This window comes from Callithrix jacchus, chromosome 2 (assembly GCF_049354715.1).
Source record: "Callithrix jacchus isolate 240 chromosome 2, calJac240_pri, whole genome shotgun sequence".
In the NCBI taxonomy this organism is placed as follows: Eukaryota; Metazoa; Chordata; class Mammalia; order Primates; family Cebidae; genus Callithrix; species Callithrix jacchus.
Genome location: NC_133503.1, coordinates 81,692,487 through 81,713,577, shown reverse-complemented (window position 1 = coordinate 81,713,577; position 21,091 = coordinate 81,692,487). Strand labels below are relative to the sequence as shown.

The window sequence follows — 21,091 nt, the reverse complement described above, 5'->3', positions numbered from 1 at the left end:
TTTTACCTAAGGAGGGTTTCTTATAGCTTAACCGAAGGAGTTTTCTGCTTAGCTAGAGAATTTGGAAGACTGTTTTTCATTTCTTGGCCAGGTTGTGCTATTTACAAAAATGAGGCCATGTAATTAGGGCCCCAGTGGCGTGTGGATTCATTCACTGGCACATAAGAGAGACTGCAGTGTTTTCCTGGGTTAGTGGCTGACTGTGCCCTCTCTGTTTGCTTTAATGGTAAATATGTCACTGCTGAGAAGGATGGCAACCAAGTCCTCACAGGCAGATTTTTAGAACAAAGTGTTAGTGAGTGAAGAAAGGTCTGTGGAATCCGGGCAAGGTTTTTCACTGAGTTCTAAGGAACAGTTCCTTAAAAAAAAGCAAGCAGCTTCCCAGTCTGTATGTTGGATTTGGATCCAGCACAAGTAAAACCCCAGGTAGAGCAAAGCCCATTTAGTGTATGCTGGGAACCACAGTGCCCTTCCTTCATGGTGCACTCACAAAAATGAGAAGGGGACTGTGCCTCACTGCTTGGCTCCGACTGCTGTGCCCCAGAAGAAAGAGCCATGAGCAGTGGCCATCCCATCCATTCACTGTAGCCCAGTATTGTTGGCAGCGAAGCGAAGATGCTCGCGGGTGGTTAGCGCTGGGCCTCAGATTCCTTGTTGAAGGCCCAATGGGGAACCCATGGTTAGAGGAAAGAAGTCCAGCCGAAGCGGAGCTACTTAAGCAGAGACTTGCTTTTTAGGAGGCTTCGCTTCATTGACTCAGTTCAAGTTTTATCTTAAAGGTACTTTATGCTGGGTTGGGGGGGGTAGCGGAATCAGCCGAGTTTGAGATTCCAGCATTACTCACTCATGAGCCAGGCTTAGCTGCCTGCTTTGAGAATTGCATCAACTTGAGGTAATGTTTTTAATGTTTTCTAATCCTGGTGCAAATGAAAAACATTGACAGTGATGCAGATTTCAAGGCCAACGTCACTAATCCATTCAAATATTTGTTTTGTTTTGCTTTGGCATGGCCTTGAATGAGACAACAACACAATGCTTCCAGAGTGAGAGGAGCACACTTTTCCCCAGAGTTCTGTTAGATAACACAGAAGAGTAAAAAAAAAAAAAGTACTGGCTCCGGAGCCTGAGGATCTTGCCTTGAGTTCTAGCTTTGCCACACCATTTGACGTTAGGCACCTGAGAAAACTCTTCTGTGCCTCAGTTTCTTTCTTCACAAGGCAAAGAGCTCAAAAAAGCTTCTTTCCAACCCTGTGATCTTGACTAGGGAGATTTTGGGGCCATGTCAGGGCTGTTGGGGTGCAGCCCAGTGGTGGGAATGGGGTGGGCAAGGGCTCATCCCTGGCAGAAGCTACAGCAGAGCCCCAGCTTCGCCTGGGCTAGCTGCTTCGCCTGGCCACAGAGCTGGGCACCAAATGGAAGATGCAAAACCGGGTGACTGAAAGAGTTTATTTTGAGGATGATTACTAATATCTTAATATCTGTGGGGCAGCTGTTTCCCTGGGGGCTCTTCCTCTCTGTTGACTCATGGTGAGGTCCCAGCCTAAAGAACTCTACGGACATGTCTCTTGAAATACAGCTTTAGCATAGTCTCAAAATTTCACCAACTTCAGACCAAGTCCAAACTTTCTTCTATCCATGTTGGAGACATTTTCTTCCACTCCACCATGATAGATTATTGGAAACATGTATGAGAACACATGGACACAGGGAGGGGAACATCACACACCATGCTTGTCAGGGAGTGTGGGGCTCTAGGGGAGGGTTAGCATTAGGAGAAATACACAATGTAGATGATGGGTTGACAGGTGCAGCACACCACCATGGTACATATATACTCATGTAACCTGCACGTTCTGCACATGTGTCCCAGAACTTAAGTATAATTAAAAAAAAAAAGAGAATGTTGCTCTCTTCTTTTATTTTGAACTTACAAATTTCACACACAAAAAAGAAATTGTTGGCTTTAAAAAAATTTATAAATTCTGTTATCTGTTCTCCAAGAGACCTGATGGCACAGAGCTTTGATTGAGGAGTCTGGTGTGTAACCCCCAGTCCTGCTCCACAGGGTAATAGAGCCCAGGGACTCTAATCCATGCCACATGCGGTGACCTGAGCAGACCCTGCAGGAAAACAGAAGTCTCGCTGTCCCCTCACGGAGCAGTTGCTCACAGTCTGTTGTACAGCTGTGGACTACTTTGTTGAGGAGTGCAGCGTGGCTTGATCTTTTAAGCTCTTTTCTCCCTATAGGTATTATAAATAACTGGTCTATGAGAGTACCTGCCAGGAGGGCTTGAGATCGGCCTTCTGTACTCAACAAGCATTGTTTTTTATAATCATAACTTCATTAGCAATTATGAGAGACGGGAAAAATAAAACCCAAAAGCAAAGCGACTTCGTTATGACCCAAAAAATCCAAACTGGGGAAATAAGCATTGAAATTGAGAAAGACAAGCTCCTTTAAAATCTCAAATTCGTTAAAAGTTTTATGAGAAAGCAAGGAACATAAACAGGTCCAGATCCCTAAGATATTCCAAGTTGAACAAGCAAATCAAACTTCGAATTCAGTCAGGCTGTTGCTGAGAGCTGGAATTCTGACATTGCACAGTGGCTTCGAAATGCTTGACGGCCTTTCAGTTTTCATGTACTTAAAGTTAAGAGAAAGTTAAATTGCTCTATTTTGGTTTCTGTGTGTGGATTCTGGAGGGATTGCCATCTGTTTTAGATCTCTCCAGAGAGGTAAAATTCTGGGACACTGGCCTAAGGAGAAGGGGGTGATGAGACCAGGCTGACACAGGATCATGCTGTTATTATGTTTTACCTCCTTCCACTCTCAAGTCCTAGCAAATGCATTCCCAGTCCATGTGTGGTCCCTGTGAGCCATGGAAGAATTCATGAATGTCTGTCTCAATCATGCAGATGAGTAGGGGAAAGAAGTAAGGAATTCCCACCTTTTGCGCAGGCATCTGTTACTTAGTCCTTAATACTAGCTTGCTTTTAGACTTTTTATAATATTGTGGTAAAATGCACATAACATACCATAAAATTCAGCATTTTTAAAGTATGGTTCTGTGGCATTTTAAGTACATTTAAGTACATTTATGTTGTTATACATCATCCATCACCACCATCCCTTTCCAGAACTTTTTCACGACCCCAAATCAAAACTGTATTCATTAAATAGCAACTCCCCATTTTTTTCTCACTCCGGCCCCTGGCCACCACCATTCTACTTTCTGTCTTTATGAATTTGACTACTCTATGTACTTCATATAAGTGGAATCAGACAGTATTTGTTCTTTTGTAACTGACTTACTTTACTTAGAATAATGTCCTCAAGTTTCATCCAGGTTGTAGCATGTGGCAGTTTCATTGCTTTTTGAGGCTAAATAATATCCTATTATAGTATATACCACATTTTGTTCATCCATTCATTCATTAGTGGACATTTGTGTCATTTCCACCTTTTGACTATTGCGGATAATGCTACTATGAACATTGGTGTACAAATATCTGTTCAATTACCTGCTTTCAATTCTTTTTTGGATACATACCCAGAAGGGGAATTGCTGCAACATATGGTAATCCCATGTATTTCGAGAAATCACCATACTGTTTTTCTACAGTGGCTGCTCCATCTTACATTTCCAACAGCAACGAACAAGTGTTCCAATTTTTCCACATCCTTGCCAACACCAACACTTGTTCTCTTTCTTCCTTCCTTCCTTCCTTCCTTCCTTCCTTCCTTCCTTCCTTCCTTCCTTCCTTCCTTCCTTCCTTCCTTTCTCTTTCTTTCTTTCTTTCTTTCTCTTTCTTTCTTTCTTTCTTTCTTTCTTTCTTTCTTTCTTTCTTTCTTTCTTTCTTTCTTCTTTCTTTCTTTCTTTCTCACTCACTCCCTCCCACCTGCCTTCCTTCCTTCCTTCCCTCTCTCCCTCTCCCCTTCTCTTCCTTCCTTCTTTCCTTCCTTCCTTCCTTCTTCTTTCTTTCCTTCTTTGGAAGAGTTAGTGATAATTGCCATCCTAATCAGTGTGAAGTGGTATCTCATTGCAGTTTGATTAGCATTTCCCTAATGATTAGTGATGTTGACCTTTTTTTTAAGTGCGTATTGGCCATTGGTATATATTCTTTTAAGAAATGTCTATGCAAGTTCTTTGCCCATATTTTAATTAAGTTGTCTGTTTTGTTATTGTTGAATTGTAGGAGTTCTTTTTAATTGTTGATATTGATTCTTTATCATGTATTACAAATATTTTCTCTCATTCTGTGGGTTGTGTTTTCACTCTGTTGATAGTGTCCTTTGTTGTACAAAATTTTAAATGTGATGAAGTACAGTTTATCTGTTTTCTCTTTCATTGCTTGTGCTTTTGGTATCATATCCAAGAATCATTGCCAAATTGCTTTTAGATATTTTTTAAGGATGGCCCCTTTCTCTGTAATATCACACAAACCATTACTTATAGAAATTTATCTTTGAAGGGATTTTGCTCTGAGACAGCTCTTTTTTACTTGTATAGAGAGAGGCCTTTATATTACTTGGGAATTTGTTGATTCCACTTTCACTGTGCTCTAACATTCTCTTCTCTTTTTCTCAAGGAGATCACAAAGGATCATTTATGGTTAAAAGAGAGTGAGGGAAAGTCTTAGTTTGAAAATAGCCTCAATAATTTGTACTATAGGGGCTAAGGAGAGAAAGGGCAGGTTTCAGAAAGTCTGGGGCTTATGAGTGGGTTCTTTAGCAATCATGACTTGCAAGGCGTCTATGACACCAAACTGGACTGCCATTTGTCTGAGAAGGCTGAGATCTACTTCCTAAAGTACCCTCCTTTTGTCCTCAGGTGGAAAGATGGCTGAAAAGTGAGAAGGCCCCTGGGTGAACCTCTAAGAAACCTCAGCCCCCTTCCCAAGTGTATAGACAGTGATTTTTATAGTTCATTCCTTTTTAGAAAATACAATATATATATTTTTTATTTTTATTAAGTGTTGGTAAAACCCTTCTAATTGAAAATCCTTCTCTTCCTTGGTAATTTCTTACACTTTACTCACTATTATTTCTGGATTATATTCTGTGTACAGAATCACCATTTTAATAGTAACTATACATTCAAAACACTATACATATTGCTTAGTACAAAAAAGCAAGTGGGAAGTACATCATAAATTTATACAATCTCATCTTGAAAAGCAAACTAAATGCAGAAACAGCCTGAAGGACATTCTTCTGTACACTTGGTGATTCCAGAAGGATATATTTAAATATTATATAAGTTTTAGTCTTTTTTGATTACTTATGTCATAGCTGTGGACTTCTGAGCCATGGAGCTGCTGTTTACTTTAGACAGCCAGTTTTGCGTTAGGTGAGTATTTGAGTATTTTCCTACCCAGCATGTGTTCAGATGTGAAGTGTTTTCTGTGGCTTTTATGCTTGTGTATCTCGTATGAAGAATGGTTTTGTGTGCCAATAATTGTCCCTGTGCTGCTGCCTGCACCGTAACTTGACTCAGACATACAGAGAGCTGTGTCTGGATTTTGCAGTTTTAAAAAGTTGAATGATGACATACTTCATAAAGACAACTCTTTTCAAATGAACTGCAGTTTAATGAGTAGATCCCTCACATGTCTATGTATAGACTTGAAGGAGTCAGAGAACAGTTTTACTGATGCCAAGGAAGGCTGGCAACATGTTTCTCTAATATGCATGTTACAGAATGCAATGTTAAATTCCTGAAATCTCATTTGGTGTTGATCTTCAAAAAGGATCACATATATCCACAGGGCCTCAATCATCTAAGGGACTAGATATCTAGAGAAGTCAGCTTCTCAGCATTGCATGCACTTTAAAAAGTCTCAATTACCGCAGGAGCTAGGAAATGATTTTAATAGGCAGCATCCCATCATAACTTCTAATTTAATGTCTGCAAGTAGGCATCCTAACAAAACCACAGCTTAGCTCCCACCCTGTCTCACCCTGCTCCTTCCTCTCTCACTGTGCCTTCTTTTCATGGGCTCCAGGGAAGCGTGGTCAGGTTCGAAGGAGGGAGAGAAGGCAGAGAGGGATGGAAGTCAGAGTAAGCAGAGTGACAGCCCCATTTCTATCTTAACTGGCACCAAGAAAAAGTGCCTTCAGCTGGCACAGTGGCTTGTGGGCATCAGACTTTGCTTGTTTGCCATAGAAATCCTGGTCGTAACAGAGACCAATGCCATTCAGGCAGTGAGCAGGAAGCTGCTTTTATGGGGAGATTTTTGGCACTGTGTCCAACATACACTCCAGTCAATCATGGTAAAGGGCCTAATAACAGATGTGGTAATTAAGCCTGAAGAACTGTCTCTATTTTTTCATTTTTATTTCAGAGAATAACAAAGTGCTTCATTAAACCTCCAGTCACACAGAATTTTGAATTGGGCATACCGATGTGGTCAAAAATTACGTCTCTGTAAGGATTTTCTTCTGAAGTTCTTATCAGCAGGGATGCCTCAGAGGGAAGATTGGATTCTTTCAGCCAGAACAGTTGTGCTCTTTCTGGATTGCCCTTTGCACTCCGATATCAAACCATATGCAGATTCCTGGAGTACGCCAGTTTCCTATAAGTACCTTGGATATAAATAGTTTTAGCTTTTATGTGCTTTTGTAAATATAAAATGTTCTCTGACTCTCTTAGCTTCAGTTATACTGCTTATAGCAAGAAATTAACTATAGCTTTCAATCTTAGAAAGGTTTCAGATAACCTGAAACTATGGTAAATTACCATATTTTAATAAGATAAATTATCTTGAAAAAAATTTAATTACATCTGAAAAGGTCTGTCTTTGATTGTGGCAGTTTCTAAAGCAAGTGTCTTAATTAAGGTTGTTTTTCTTTCTTTTTAAATGATGAACATGAACCTGGCTCATCATTAAAGGAAATTAATCTAAGAATTTCATGACTTGGGACAGGTAGGAAAAGTATACGCTCTTAATAGTAAGAGCACATGGCTGAAAACTTTCTCTTTAGCTCTTCCTGGATTGTGAAGGCTGGTTCTCTGTGACCCTGGGGCTCTTGGGAAAGACAGCATTGCTTTCTTTCTGACATGGCTCTATGGGATAGTGTAGATTTGGAAGCCACATTTATATCCTGGAGATAATTTTTTTGTTTGTTTCTAATTCAGTGTAGCCATAGATCCACTTTGTAAGATCATTGCTTTATTATTTTCTCTCCAAATGCATACTTCTGAGTTTTCAGGGTATCTCCAAGAGAATTTGTAGTTGACTAGATTCTTAAATTTATCTATCTTAACCCAACCCATGAAGCATATGATTTATGGAGAAGAATCAAGATTTAATTATAATTTCAATTCTTGTGTTAATAAATCATAAAGTTAACCTACTCATCCAATTAGCCTGAAAAAGTAATTTGTGTGATTTAACGTTTGTACACAGTTATATGCACACACACATATTAAAACAGTACTAACCTTTATGATACTTCATACTTGTTTTCTCATCTGAAACTTAATATTTATAACTCACTTTTTACTACCTTTATGCATTTAGACAACTTTTTCCTCCATTGATGTCAAATATGCTTCTTGCTAAATGTAAAATCAGCAATGTACAAACTCAGATTTTGCCACATTAAAATCTGTTCTAAGAAATCACCCTTATATACACCTTGTATCTAAAAGTGAGAGCTCCCAGATACAGTGGGGAAGACCTGTCGTTCAGGCAGACACCTCCTTCAGGATTATACAATTGCTGGAAAAGTAAAGATTTTCTTTAAATAAGATTTAAAATAACTTTCTTATATTTTTTCCTAAGAAGGGCAAGATTTTCTGGGATGATACAGCTCATGTTTTGGTTCCAGTTCCATTGCTGGTGGGGAGATATTTCTGTAAGTTCAGGGAGATGCCTTGAAGATGAAGTGGGAAGTTGGCCAACCAAGGGCATCCCTGAGCTGAAGCGCCACCTCCTGGCGGAATAGGTCACTTCAGGGATTGTTTCTCAGTTACCCAGGCTCCGCGCTGAGACGTCTGTTCTCCCTAGTTATGGATCCCACTCTGGTATTTCTTTCCAACCTCACGCCTCTGGATCGGTTGTCTGGGACTCACAGGATATGATCCCTTGACTCTCCTCAAGTGCTCAATATGCTTTAATGTTTCATGACTTTATAAATCCTGGCTTTGATCTTACTCAGCAACCATATATTGATCATCTGTTATATTCTTGCAGATGGGGAGAGAAGTAGAAGTCAAGGAGGAGTAGAATAGGAGACAAGACAAAACCATGGGCTCTGCTTTCAAAGATCCAATAGTCTAGTTGAAGAGGTGGGATTGGTTATGTCAAAAGATGACCATCAGCTCAGGGAAACAGAAATATCAGAAGAAGGATGTGGAGAGTTGGTTCCATTAGAGATTTCTATGCAGTTTCTAGTGAAAAGACTAGACAATTTTTACTTATGTCCTTAACACGCTAATAAATAGATGTGGGATGAGAGAAGAGAAAAGTAAGTTGACAGAAAGGTTATGTAATGGTTTGAATTTCAAACAAATAGGGAGGCTTACATGTTGACCTAAGGGAATTTTAAAAATGAATCATAGACTCTCAAATTAGCAGGGTAGAAAAAATATATTCCAGGCAGAAACTATTTCTATCCTTCATCGATTCTTCAATTGAGAAATTCTTCATGTATAGTTTAAATTCATTAGATTTTATTTTTCCCGTTTAAATTAAATGATTAAGAAGTTTAAAATCTTGAACAAATGACAGTAATATAGTTTATGGAAACTATATAAGAAGGAAATGAATGTATTCATTATAATGGGGTGCACTTAATTTTTAGTGCTTTTGGCTACTGTTGTTTCCAATATTTGCAGTAAAATGAAGGTATTGCTATTAGAGACTTTGAATCTTAAAAAAATAAGAGTTGACGGAGAGAATTTATAATAAAGGCAACAGGGAAATGACACTTGATGAGGACAAGAACAGAAGAGATTAAGGAAAATGTCAGAGGTTGCAAAGCTTGTGACCCTGCTGAGTTCAGAACTCACAGTGTTAGTTCAAATACCTTTAGCTTCCCTAGTTCAAATTGCCCTAAAGAGTTATCAGAATCTGCTTAAACTTAAAGGCTTTTTCCCATAAAAACTGTAATTATCTCTATATTAATGTTCCAGTTTATTTATATATTTATTCTTAACATTATACTTGGTGTGCATTTACGCCCACCTTTGCATAAAGGAAATTCTTTGCCTTATTTGGGTAATGTACAAACACGTATGTACATTTGGTGGTCCATTAAAATATTTTAAAATTTATGGTCACAATGTGACCTTCATCAAAGACCATCACAGACCTTAATTACTTCTCAAAATTAAAACTTAAAAATATATGAGTCTTGCTGGGCATGGTGGCTCATAGCTGTAATTCCAGCACTTTTGGAGGCTGATACAGGCAGATTTTGTGAGTCCAGGAGTTTAAAACCAGCATGGGCAGTATGGTGAGACCGCTGTCTCTACAAAAATACAACAATTAGCTAGGTGGGGTGGAATGCATGTGTAGAACCAACTACTCAGGAGGCTGAGGTGAGAGGATCCATTCAGTCTGGGAGGCTGAGACTGCAGTGAGCTGTGACTGTGTCACTGCACTCCAGCCTAGGCAACAGAGTGAGACCTTATCTCAAAAAAACAAAACAAAATAATCCTTTTTCTTTCTGTCTATATTTCAAACATATATTTTGAATCACTTTGTAATAAAAATCTTTTTCTTTTCTAAACTGTACTAATCTAACATTTTAAGAACATATTGAAGCAGAGTAGTCCTTCAGTTGCTATAGACCATAGCAGTCTGCTAATTACTGCAGTTTCATTCTAGGGTATTCCCACACATTGTTCTTTCTGGTGAAATTTGCTGAAATGGGTCCCTGTTCCAGCCCACACAGGCAGGCCCCAGGAATTGTGCTTTTTATCAATGGAGACGCAACACTTTAAAAGAGGCTTTAGTGCAGGAAAAGGCTGCCATGTAGGTTTGGTGCCATTGCACTTTTGCTCTGCCTCCTTATCTTGCCTTTATTACTTCCTGCTGGCTTCTGCTGCCTGACTTCCGGCCCCTCCTGGATGCGCCCTTTGCTGCTCTCAAATGTATGTTCATCGTCACCTCACCTTGCCCACAGCTGAGATGAATACCGGGTCCACAAGAATCACAGCCAACACAGCCATGTTTGAGCAGATCCAGTTAATGAGAATAAAGGTTAGGAGGCCGAAGCGGGTGGATCACGAGATCAAGAGATAGAGACCATCCTGGCCAACATGGTGAAACGCTGTCTCTACTAAAAATGCAAAAATTAGCTGGGCATGGTGGCGCATGCCTGTAGTTCGAGCTACTCGAGAGGCTGAGGCAGGAGAATTGCTGAACCCAGGAGGCGGAGGTTGCGGTGAGCTGAGATCACGTCACTGCACTCCAGCCCGGCACCTGGCTAAGGAGTGAGACTCTGTCTCAAAAAAATAAAAATTAAAAAAAAGAAAAAAAGAGAATAAAGGAAGGCTAATGAGTAGAAAGCCTTAAGCTTTTAAATGAATTTACAGAATGATTAACTATTAATTAAACCATTGAAAATGCCAATACATTCTCTTCAGAGACTATACAATTTTTATCTCTAGTTAAAACAAAAATCCCCCAAACAAAACTTTCATTGTGTTTTACATATTTATAATCACTAGTATTGCAATCATTTTATTTCAACTCCAGGATTTTCCACTGTAGTTGTATAGTTTAGCAATTAAATGAGATCATCTTGACTTTCCACTTCTGTCTTTTAAATATTAAGAATAATGATTTCAAGATCCGGAACAACTGATTTGCACATTCTCAGCTTGATTTTTCCTATGGGCCATTCATTCATTCAAGAATGCCAAGAACATGTAGAGATGAACAATGTACTATTCTGACATGAAGGAGTTTGGTAGCTAGTGGAGAGACAAGCAAGAAAACAGTGAATAAAATGTGTGCTACTACTCACAAAGAACACGTCAGCTACTCTTGGGATGTTTCAGGGTGTTACAGGAGAAAAGAAGAATAATGTCGAGGTTAGCCAGGGAGCTCTTCTATGAGGAAGTGACTATTGATCCTTAAAGAGTGAGAATTAAGTTGACCAGAGAGTTACGGTCAGTTATGGAGAGTTCCTTCCAAGAAGGAACAGCATGGGTGAAGACAAAGGAGTGAAAACCACTAATGTTTGGGGAAATGAAAGTACCTGAGAATTGCTCAAGTGACATATACGTGAGTTTGCTGGGTGATGAGGCTGGACTCAGATCATCTTGAATCTTCAATGCCAGTTTGAACTCTACCTCAAAGGCAAGCTCTTGAAAGCTTTTAAGAAGGGGAATGTGATGTTCTGACTTGTGTTTTTAGAGCATTGGTGGCAGTATGGAGGAGGAATTGAAAGTTGATTGGTGAGAAGGATGAACCGATTAAACTGAAAAACTAGTCAAAGTTATTGTTTCTTGACATTGGTTTTAAACTTTGCTATCAGTAACGGGATCAGTAAGTATGATTAGTGCCCTTATAAAAGAATGCACAGAGAGCTGCCCTGCCCCTTCCACCATGTGAGAACACGAGGAGAAGAGTACCACCTGCAAATCAGGAAGCAGCCCCTCACCAGACTCTGAATTTACCGGTGCCTTGATCTGGGATTTCTAGCCTTCAGAACTGTGAGAAATAAGCTTCTGCTGTTCTTAAGACATCTGGTTTATGGCATTTGGTTATAGCAGCCTGACCTGACTTATACACCTATTTTATCTTTACAGTAAAAAGTCAGACTGAAGGATTAAAAACTTGATGTTTTTAGGAATCCCCAACTTAAAAAGTGGCCATTTCCTTATCCCTGATAGACGTTTTTGCGGACGTAAAAAATGATAAACAGTTTTAAATGATGGGACCATACTAAGCAGCCATAATTGGCATCTCTGGCTAAAAAATGGATCTTAAATAACTTTGAAAAGCAGAGAAGTAGCCAAATGATATGCTTTAAAAAGTTGTAAAATCATCCTAGAATATACAAAGCTTACAATTGCATGAAGTAAGAGATGAGAACTCTCCAACAATTTTGTCATTGAAAAATTGACTTAAGCATAAAAAGATAAATAAGTGAATGAAAAACACTGCCAATAAGCAGATCAAACATAATTGGCTGAAAATGAGGGGAGGAAAAACTAAAATGCCAGTAAACCTGTAAAAGTTGTAAAACTATGCCTACTTGCAAACAAACAAATGCAAAGTCCTCTCCTAGAACTTTAAAAAAGTAACAAAAGAGAATATTTTCAAGGTACATAAGCAATGCACAATTGCCTCATGGTATATAGAAATTGCTAATTCCTAAAAAACCTGTGACTTGAAACATACATTTTTCAATAGACTTTGGTTTGTCCAAAGCACCAATTACAAATCTTATTCCAAATTCTTTTCTTTGTGTTTTTTTCTTTCTTTTTGAGATGGGGTCTTACTTTGTTGCCCAGGCTGGAGTGCAGTGGTGCAGTCTTGGCTCACTGCAACCTCCGCTTCTAGGGTCAAGTGATTCTTCTGCCTTAGTATCCTGAGTAGCTGGGATTACAGGTGCCTGCCTCCATGCCTGGCTAATTTTTGTATTTTTAGTAGAGACAGGGTTTTACCATGTTGGTCAGGCTGGTCTTGAACTCCTGACGACCTCACATGATCCACCTGCCTCCGCCTCCCAATGTAGTGGGATTCAGGCATGAGCCACTGGACCTGGCCTCACTTTGCTTCTTTAAACTAGTTTTTTTTTTTTCTTAAATTACTTGTTCAGACTTACATAGTTAAATCGTCTCTGTTTTTCTTGTTTAGATTCATTTATTCATTTGCTCTGCCAGGTGCTGTTTTGGGTGCTGAGGATACTGTAGAGAACTAAGAAGGCATCACTGCACTGAGGAAATTAGGAGATGTCAGTTTACCTTCCATCAGCTCTTTTAAATGGCCATTGGCGAAACTTCTACCATGCCTGTATCTAATCTGCTCCTTTGATGCATAGATTGAATAGACATAATTCACTGCGAGTTCTTCCTCCTGGGAATGAAAAGGAGCATTCACAAGTTGCCTTATTAAAGTCTTTGGCCAACTAATCAATTTTTTACTGTTAAACTTTTATAAGCACCCTAGGGCCAATTATCTCTATATTTGTACTCTATTAACAGTGGCATCAGCCACAGAAAGAAAGTTATTGCGTCTTTATTACCTTTGTGTGGAGCAATTCATATTATTGGGCAAGACAAACTGACAGGATCTTGAATTTTGGCCCAATAGTGGCCTAAGGAGAAGCTACTTGGAAAATAGCTTTGTGACCTTGGGCAAACTTTAAATTTTACAGACCACAGCATCATCATCTGTAAAATTAGAGTATTGGACCAGCTTTCTGCTAAAGGCTATGTTTACACAAAAGTCAATGAATCTAGGCATTGTGGAGGTTTATAAGAAAAGCAAAGGATAAAATATTACTTTCATTATAAGTTTGCTTGCCATGAAAGCTGCTTTCCTGACTGATGATTCTGCAAAGGAAATAAAACAGAGAGGGAGCCAGTGACCCGCCAGTGATCAGTTTGATGCTGCACCAGACTAGAATTTACCCCATCACTGTTTCCACCTGCCCCCATGGCGTCAGGTCCTGAGTTTCACTAAAAATGGCAGGGGAAGACAAACCAGGAGACACAGGGAAATTAGAAGAGATAATTATGGATGATGTGAACAAAGGAAGTAATATGGATAATGAAGCTCAATTTTCCTGTCAATATGAGATTGTTCTCCAACCATTAGGGTCAGACAGGGTCACTTCTTGGCTGAAAGATCAGTCTAGATACCACAGGAAGTGGTGTTGCTAATTCAGTATGTGGTACTTTATCTACTAAAACAATGCCCTATTTTAAGAGTCATAAAGTTGGGGTTTGGGTTGTGGCTTCGTATATTTGCATACATATGTGATTGGCCAGGAAGTGGAAGTGGGAGGTGAGGCTGCCCAGGCATTTTCTCCTGAATGTCCTGACCAAATGCAGCTTTGAATAATGACATTCTTTCACCTACTTATAGTTTTTCAGCAGTTTCCTCGAATTTTTCCCCAAATCTTCAAAGCTTTTGATGATGTGGGCTTAAAACTATGAGGATAAATGTGTTCAGATTCTTTTGTGGCAATGCCTGCTGCGAGATACCTGTGGTCACTCCGCTTGCTGGTCTGGATTAGTGGTTCAGAACTGAGTCCACTGGGAGGAATGGCAGTTGAGTCACAAATGTCCCTGATTATTCAAAACATGTGTACAGTGTAAATGTGGAAATATCTTTTGTATTTTCTAATTCACATACTCAGTTTTGACCAGGAAGTAGCTTAGTCTCTTGGAGTATCTAACTTTAGTGGATTTACATTTCAAGACGCGTTTATTGCTACAATACACAGTGAAGTGTTATGTTAGAAAGACTGTGACTGTTTTACCTGATGGACAGGTGATTTGACTATAAGTGAAGAGAACGGAGTTCTGGGTTCTAGTGTTGGGCCACCTACAAATGAGCTCTGTGATCATGGCCAAGTCATCTTAACCTGACCTTTGATTATTTCATCCATAAAATGAAAGGATTTTGACTGTACCCCATGGAGGCCTTCAACTCTAACATTCTGTTCTACTATTTCTTAGCATAAGAGCTCTGGTGGAATTCCAGGCATGTGTATTATTCTGGAAACTCTTGGGAGCCAAGCAAATGTTAAAAACTCAAATTATGTATCCTGTTAGAAGAATGCTTGTGCGCATGTGCGTGCGTGTGTGTGTGTGTGTGTGTGTGTGTGTGTTCATGTTTGCGTTAATAGAATCTGGATAGATTCAGTTGACAGGAAAATTTTCTAAGATTTTGATTTTATAGAAATTCTTTTCCTCATAGGGTCTTTGTTCCTCTATGGGGTTTTCTTTTGACCTTTGAGGAAAGGAGGGCTTAACTTGAATTGCTCATCTGTGCCCTAACAGTGAGTGTCTCAGTAATTGAAGGTTAGCTTAATGACCCAGAGATGGGAGAGCAGATGACATGTAGGTGCCCCCTGTCATGCCAGTGACGGGGGCAGAATATCTGTTAGCATCCTTCTGACTGTTGCTGCAGACACCATTGAAAAGGATCTTCCCAAGAGAGGGAACTTGCTTGTATTTAGGCTTCCTCTTAATGTCCCTGTGCTCCCCCTACCATGTGCAGGGAAAGACTGAAGATTCTGGTGATGCTCAAGTACTGGGCTGCATATCAGAGAATTTTATTTGCTCCTGTTTCTTCTTATTATAATTTGACTTGTCTTTTCTCAAGGAAATTGCCTTCTTTCGTCATTTCTTCTGTTGTGATTAGATTTTTTTCCCTGCTTGGCTCCTCAGAGGATTGGTCAAACTGGAAATGCTTCAGCTTCTTCAATTAGCGCTTTTAAAAAAAACAGTGTTTTTGGTTGAAAAAAAAAGCCGTAAGTCTCCCGTTCCTTCTGGGTTGATCAAGTTCCATTTTCTGGGTCATTTTTTCTCAGATTCCTTCACTGTTAGAGTGCCTGAGGTCTCATGAGGTATTTGAATGTTTCAAGCCATAATATTCAGCGCCTATTCTGGCCCTAGGCTTCCTTTCCCACTCACTTTCACACTTTGCTTCAAACAATCCTGCGTCTTTGTCTTTGTTCTAGGAACTCACTTTCTCCTGCCTTTGCTCTTACTGATCCCTCTGCCTATAATCTCTTTTGCTCCATCTACCCACAGCAAGTTTCTTAAATACCTTTTTTTGTGGAGTCTTCAATAATACTAACTCTTATCCCCATTCACCAGTTATAAGTACTTTCTGAATGCCCATACATGTTTTGTCATCCTTCTTTGACTCTAATCACATTTTACATTGCCTTGGTATTACCATCTATATGGTACTACCCTCCATTAGATTGTTAAGTCTTTGAGGGCAACGCAGCCTTCACCGGTGTTTGCTGATTGAAATAACAAATGTTTCTTCACTGGCAAAGCCTTCGAAAAGTGTCCACGTGAAAAATTATTAAAGTAACCACATGATTACAACAGCTGATGAAATTTAAATTAGGTCTATGTATTAGATGGTAGTATTGCATTAAGGTTGAATTTCTTCTGTATCATTGTATGATAATTATACAAGTAAACGTCCTTATTCTTAGGAGATGCACACTGAAGTATTTAGAAGGAAAGGAGACTGATGTGCACAAATTACTCTTAAATAATTATAAAAAACATATATATATGTGCATACACATATATATATACACACATACACACTGCATATATATGTATACACACCCCCCACTCACATTGCATATATATGTATGTGTGTGTACTTGTGTGTGTGTGTGTGTGTGTGTGTGTGTGTATATATATATATGCATATATATGCATGGGCATTCTTCGTGATATTGTGGTATTTTGGTAACTTTCAAGTAAATTTGAAATTATTTTAAAATAAAAAATTTAAAAAATTAAATTGTTATATTTTACCTGATCAGGGGTAATCATAGAAAAGTAGCCCAACTGCGGAAATATTAAAAGAAACATTTATTTGTAGATGAAAAAGTAACCCAGTGAACAGTCTGAAATTCATTTATTTAACATTTTATAAATGACCTGCTCACAGCACATGATGAACTCTCCATTACGATGAAGCAGGTCAATTCTTCTGGAAGGTCACATGCTAAATGACTATGCATAAATAGCCAGATAATCTGGGATGGTGCCCTGTGTGGAAAAACAGCAGATGTACCTCAAAGTACAGGCATTGTAAGGTTATGCCCCTTGGCACAAAATAACTCAAACTGTAATTAGCAGAGGATGAGCTCTTGCCAGGAGTTAAATGTAGAGAAAAGATTTCGGAATCATTGCAGGTGGTTACTTCTATAAGTTAATGCTACTGAAGATGCCGATGAAATGATGCACATTATTGGGAGGTATTTTGGAAGTAAAAGTAGTTTTGGTATGACATACTTAAATATAAGCATATTGGTTATATATTGCTGCCTCACATTAACTCAAAAATGAGTGGCCTAAAATAACAAACATTTATTACTCACAGTTTCTGTGGGCCAGGACTTTGAGAGTAGCTTAGCTGGTGGTTCTGGCTCAGGGTCTCATGAGTTTATAATAAGTACGTGAGCAAGGGCTGCAGTCATCTAAAGGCTTGACAGGGGCTAGAGGATCCACTCCCAAGATGGATAACTTACATGGCTGTTAGTAGGAGGCCTCAGTTCCTTATACGTTGGTCTTTCCATATGGCTGCTTGCGCATGCTAATATTATAGCAGCTGGCTTCCTGCGAAATGGTGTTCAAAGAAGTGAGATGGGACTTTCAGTGCCTTTTATGACCTAGTTTGGAAATTTATCATTTTTGTAATATTCTGTTGGTTGCATAAGCCCACTTATTCACTGTCAGAGGGGCTTACACAGGCAGGGATCATTGGATGCCATCTTGGAGACTGGCTACAATAATAGGGTATAATTATGGTTGCTATAGCAGCATTGAAAAAAAGAGGAATAAAAGAATGAACTTTATAAAAATGCTAGGAGGGCTTTTTATTTTGGTGGACAGGCCAGGAAAATTAAGACTCTTAAAGCTGAGAAGAATGAATAGGAATGTTATCGAAGTATATCAAATTATGACAAATTTGGAAAAAGAAATATGATTTTATTCATCAAAGTTTGGAATGAGTAGTGTTTGAAGTTTCTTTTTCTAATAAAAAAGAGATGTAACTTGTTTTCTCAGTGGGAGATAAATAGATCGAACCCAGAAAGTATAACCTGGGGATGCAGAATGTTTTAAACCCAAAACAACTCTCCTTGATCTCCACCATAATTTCTATTATTTCTCCCAGTCCTGCTGATTCTTCCTCTCATTGGTTTCTCACACACTTCTGATTCCTAGGCTACCATCCTAGGAAGGGCATTCCACTTCATGGGTGAGTGCAGTAGCCTCCACTTGTCTTTGCTTTCAAAGGATTTGGTCCCTTGGTTGATTTTTGCCCACCTTCCCTGTTAATCTCCCAAACACCTTTTTCCATCAAATAATGCCCTTGCTCAAAGATTTCAAGAGAATTCTACCTCAGACAGGATGAATTAGTCTAAACTCCTCAGCCTGGTGCTGAAGGCCCTTTATCACCACCAAGCACTGTGCTCCTTTCTAGCATTTCTTCTCCTAATCCCTTACAAAACCTTCTGCTCTCCACTCCCAAGGCTTGGTTCTTCTCTTTGCCTTGTGGCTGCTCCTTGAGTTTTTATTTACTCAGAGGCTTCCTTTTATCCAGGTGTCATGCTGAAGGCAAGTTGCAAGCGGCCATCAGCCAGGCCTGTTCATATATCTGCTCTTACCTGATTGTCTGATTTGCAGGGAGATGTTTAATCTCAATGTTCCCTGTATGGGGATAATAGATCCTCTCGCACAGACTCAGTGAGATTTCATTGTGAGGGTGCGGTGCCACTCAGTGATTTCTAGTTCCTTTTCTTTTTCAAGTCTCTGCTCAAGTTTGACTTCCTTCATGAGCCTTCACAGCTCTTGTTGATTTCCCCTCCTCTTAAAACCCTGGTAAGTCATTTCTAAATGGACTCATTTGGCAAATAATCATATTTTGTTTATATTTTTTTCCCTAGCAGATTTTAAGCTATTATGGGCAAGACTGTGCCTTACAAGTCACAGTAGTTGCTATAGTTTCTTGCACTTAGATCTTTAAAGAGTATTTTTTTGTAGATTTTTCACCCTGTATGTTGTGGGTGATGGATTCATAGAGACATTGTAGAGAACTTTCCAAAGTTGATGACCAGTGAGTTACCAGGGTCTTCTTCAAATTATCCCTTAACACCACCTATGTAATGACCATTAATGCTGGTAGGCACACTCATTTAACATAAAAACTTCCCAGTAATACTCTGTTCTTGCCATTACATGATTTAATTTGATTTAGAATATGTTTGTTGTGGGTTTGGTGTTAGCAAAATGACATGAGGCCCTTGAAACAAAGTAAATATAGCACTTGTACTGTTTGAAATGAATAGTCAGTCCTCGATAATATAATATGTTATCGGAATAACTATCCTTGATTAATGAACAGAGAAGTCATGCTAACACCTTAAGGATTCCTTTCATCAGCAAAGTAGTATTTCCATGGAAGTCCTTATCTGAGATTGTTCTCAGGGTAACCAGCAAGCATCACTCATTCTACATCTTTAATGTGCTGAAGCTGGACCATTGCTTCTTTGTTCATGGCTTCAAAGCTCCAGGAAGAACATAGCACACTGCCTCTGCCGGCCTTTCTGAGTAGTTTGAGGAGGAGTGAGTACATCCTTTATAGATAACATGACAGAGTGGTCAAGTGAAATGGATGGCTCTTGTTGAAAAGTGGGTATTCTTAATCAAGAAATTTGTTTTAATTTAATTTACAGATATGTGAAGGATCTTAGGAGTAAAAATGAGCTTGAGAAAAAGCTGGTTGAGGGTATCCAAGTTATTTCTATGTGTGCACTTAATTGATTCTAGGAAGAAAATAGATTTTGGAGCCAAAAGGAATCATCTGGAATCATTTTCCCCTCTGTGGTTGCAAAAATAAATTAGTAAGTCAGCGCCCTATTATTTATTTCTCTTTAACTCAATGATAAAGAAACTACTGCTTATCATCAGAAGTAAGACTCATCCATTGTAAGGATTTTATTCATCCTGATTATTTATTGAGCCTTTTGTTGTAGAATAAGCAAAGCTTGCCTTCCAAGTGAAGCTGCAAAATAGGCAGCAAGAGTTAACTCTGCGGGCTGAGTTTCTCTTTCTAATGGGAGCACTTTAGCAATGCTAATCACTTGTACTGATTTTGTTTTGATTTTTCCATAATAATTAAGTGAATGATCTGGAATGCAATCAAGTTTGGCACTAGGGGGTTCATGCAAATGACTTTATTTTTTTACATTTTAAATTTTGTTAACTGGAATCATAAGGAAAGTTATTTGAAGAGGAAGTCTGAGTGGGTGAGGGTAGCCAACAGCCAATTTAGATATATGAATATATTCAAAATGTCTATCTTAATGAAACAAATCACCACCGCATAGCCTTTGTTTTCAATTGAAATAATACTATTTTAAAAAATTTTCATTTTGTGTTCATTTGCACTCCAAAGTGGAAAATTATAAGACGGAATGACACCGCATAGAAGAAAGAAATGAGGAATAATAAATGTACTACTTTCCTTCTTCAGAGTAGGTGTAGTGGAAAAAGGGTAGTCACCACATTTACTCACCGAAACCTATAGAAGAAAACAAAGAAGACAGGGAAAGAGTAAATGAATGCCCTTTCAACTTCTTTTTTCTTTTTCTTTTCTTTTATTTTTTTGAGATGGAGTTTCACTTCTGTTGCCCAGATTGGAATACAATGGCACGATCTTGGCTCATTGCAGCCTCCACCTCCCAGGTTCAAGCAATTCTCCTGCCTCAGATTCCCAAGTAGCTGGGATTACAGGCACCTGTCACCGTGCCTGGCTAATTTCTTGTATTTTTTAGTAGAGATGGGATTTCGCCATGTTGGCCAGGGTGGTCTCAAACTCCTTGGCCTCCCAAAGTGCTGGGATTACAGGTGTGAGCCACCACACCTGACCTAAATGTCCTATCAACTTCTGATTTTAATTGCATCTCAGTGACTTTATTAAACAAGATGGAATGAAAGGACAATCCATGTTTCCTAATTTGCAGAAATGTGTTTCTCAGTTCTCTACAGCTTATTGGCATACTTGCGAGATGTCTTCTCTCCTCACCATCTATAACCTCTGTGTTATTTTCTCAAACAATTTTAACCAACTTATGTGAATTTGCACGATCCTTGCCTCTTGATCAAACAATTCTTTTAGATTTTGCAGATTATTCTAGAGCTCAGTTAATTTTCTAATTTTAATTAGGAAAATATATTGGGACAAAGAGACCAAGTAATGCATACACACATACGTTTTTTAATGTAATGATATTTTTTCTTTCAAAATGGTACCTGTGACTTCTCATTGCAGTTTGATATTTCTGTATAATGAACTTCCAAAGCAATGAGAAGGTGACCAAATTCTGCTTTTTCTCTGTCACCTCCCCTTCACA

The 21,091-nt window shown here is 38.9% G+C and overlaps 1 protein-coding gene across 4 annotated transcripts in view; it reads left to right on the top strand.

Annotated features, from left to right (window-relative positions):
- MEGF10 (multiple EGF like domains 10) overlaps positions 1 to 21,091 on the top strand; it is a 170,759-nt gene that overhangs the window by 14,952 nt on the left and 134,716 nt on the right. Inside the window, exon 1 of one of the 4 annotated variants that reach the window (XM_054251993.2) lies at positions 595 to 779. The exons of 2 other annotated variants lie outside the window; for them this stretch is intronic. The gene's annotated coding sequence lies outside the window, so the exon portion shown is untranslated. Of the gene's footprint in view, positions 1 to 594; positions 780 to 5,297; positions 5,352 to 21,091 lie in introns of those variants that run through there. One more of the 4 variants, XM_035290964.3, reaches the window with a different exon arrangement.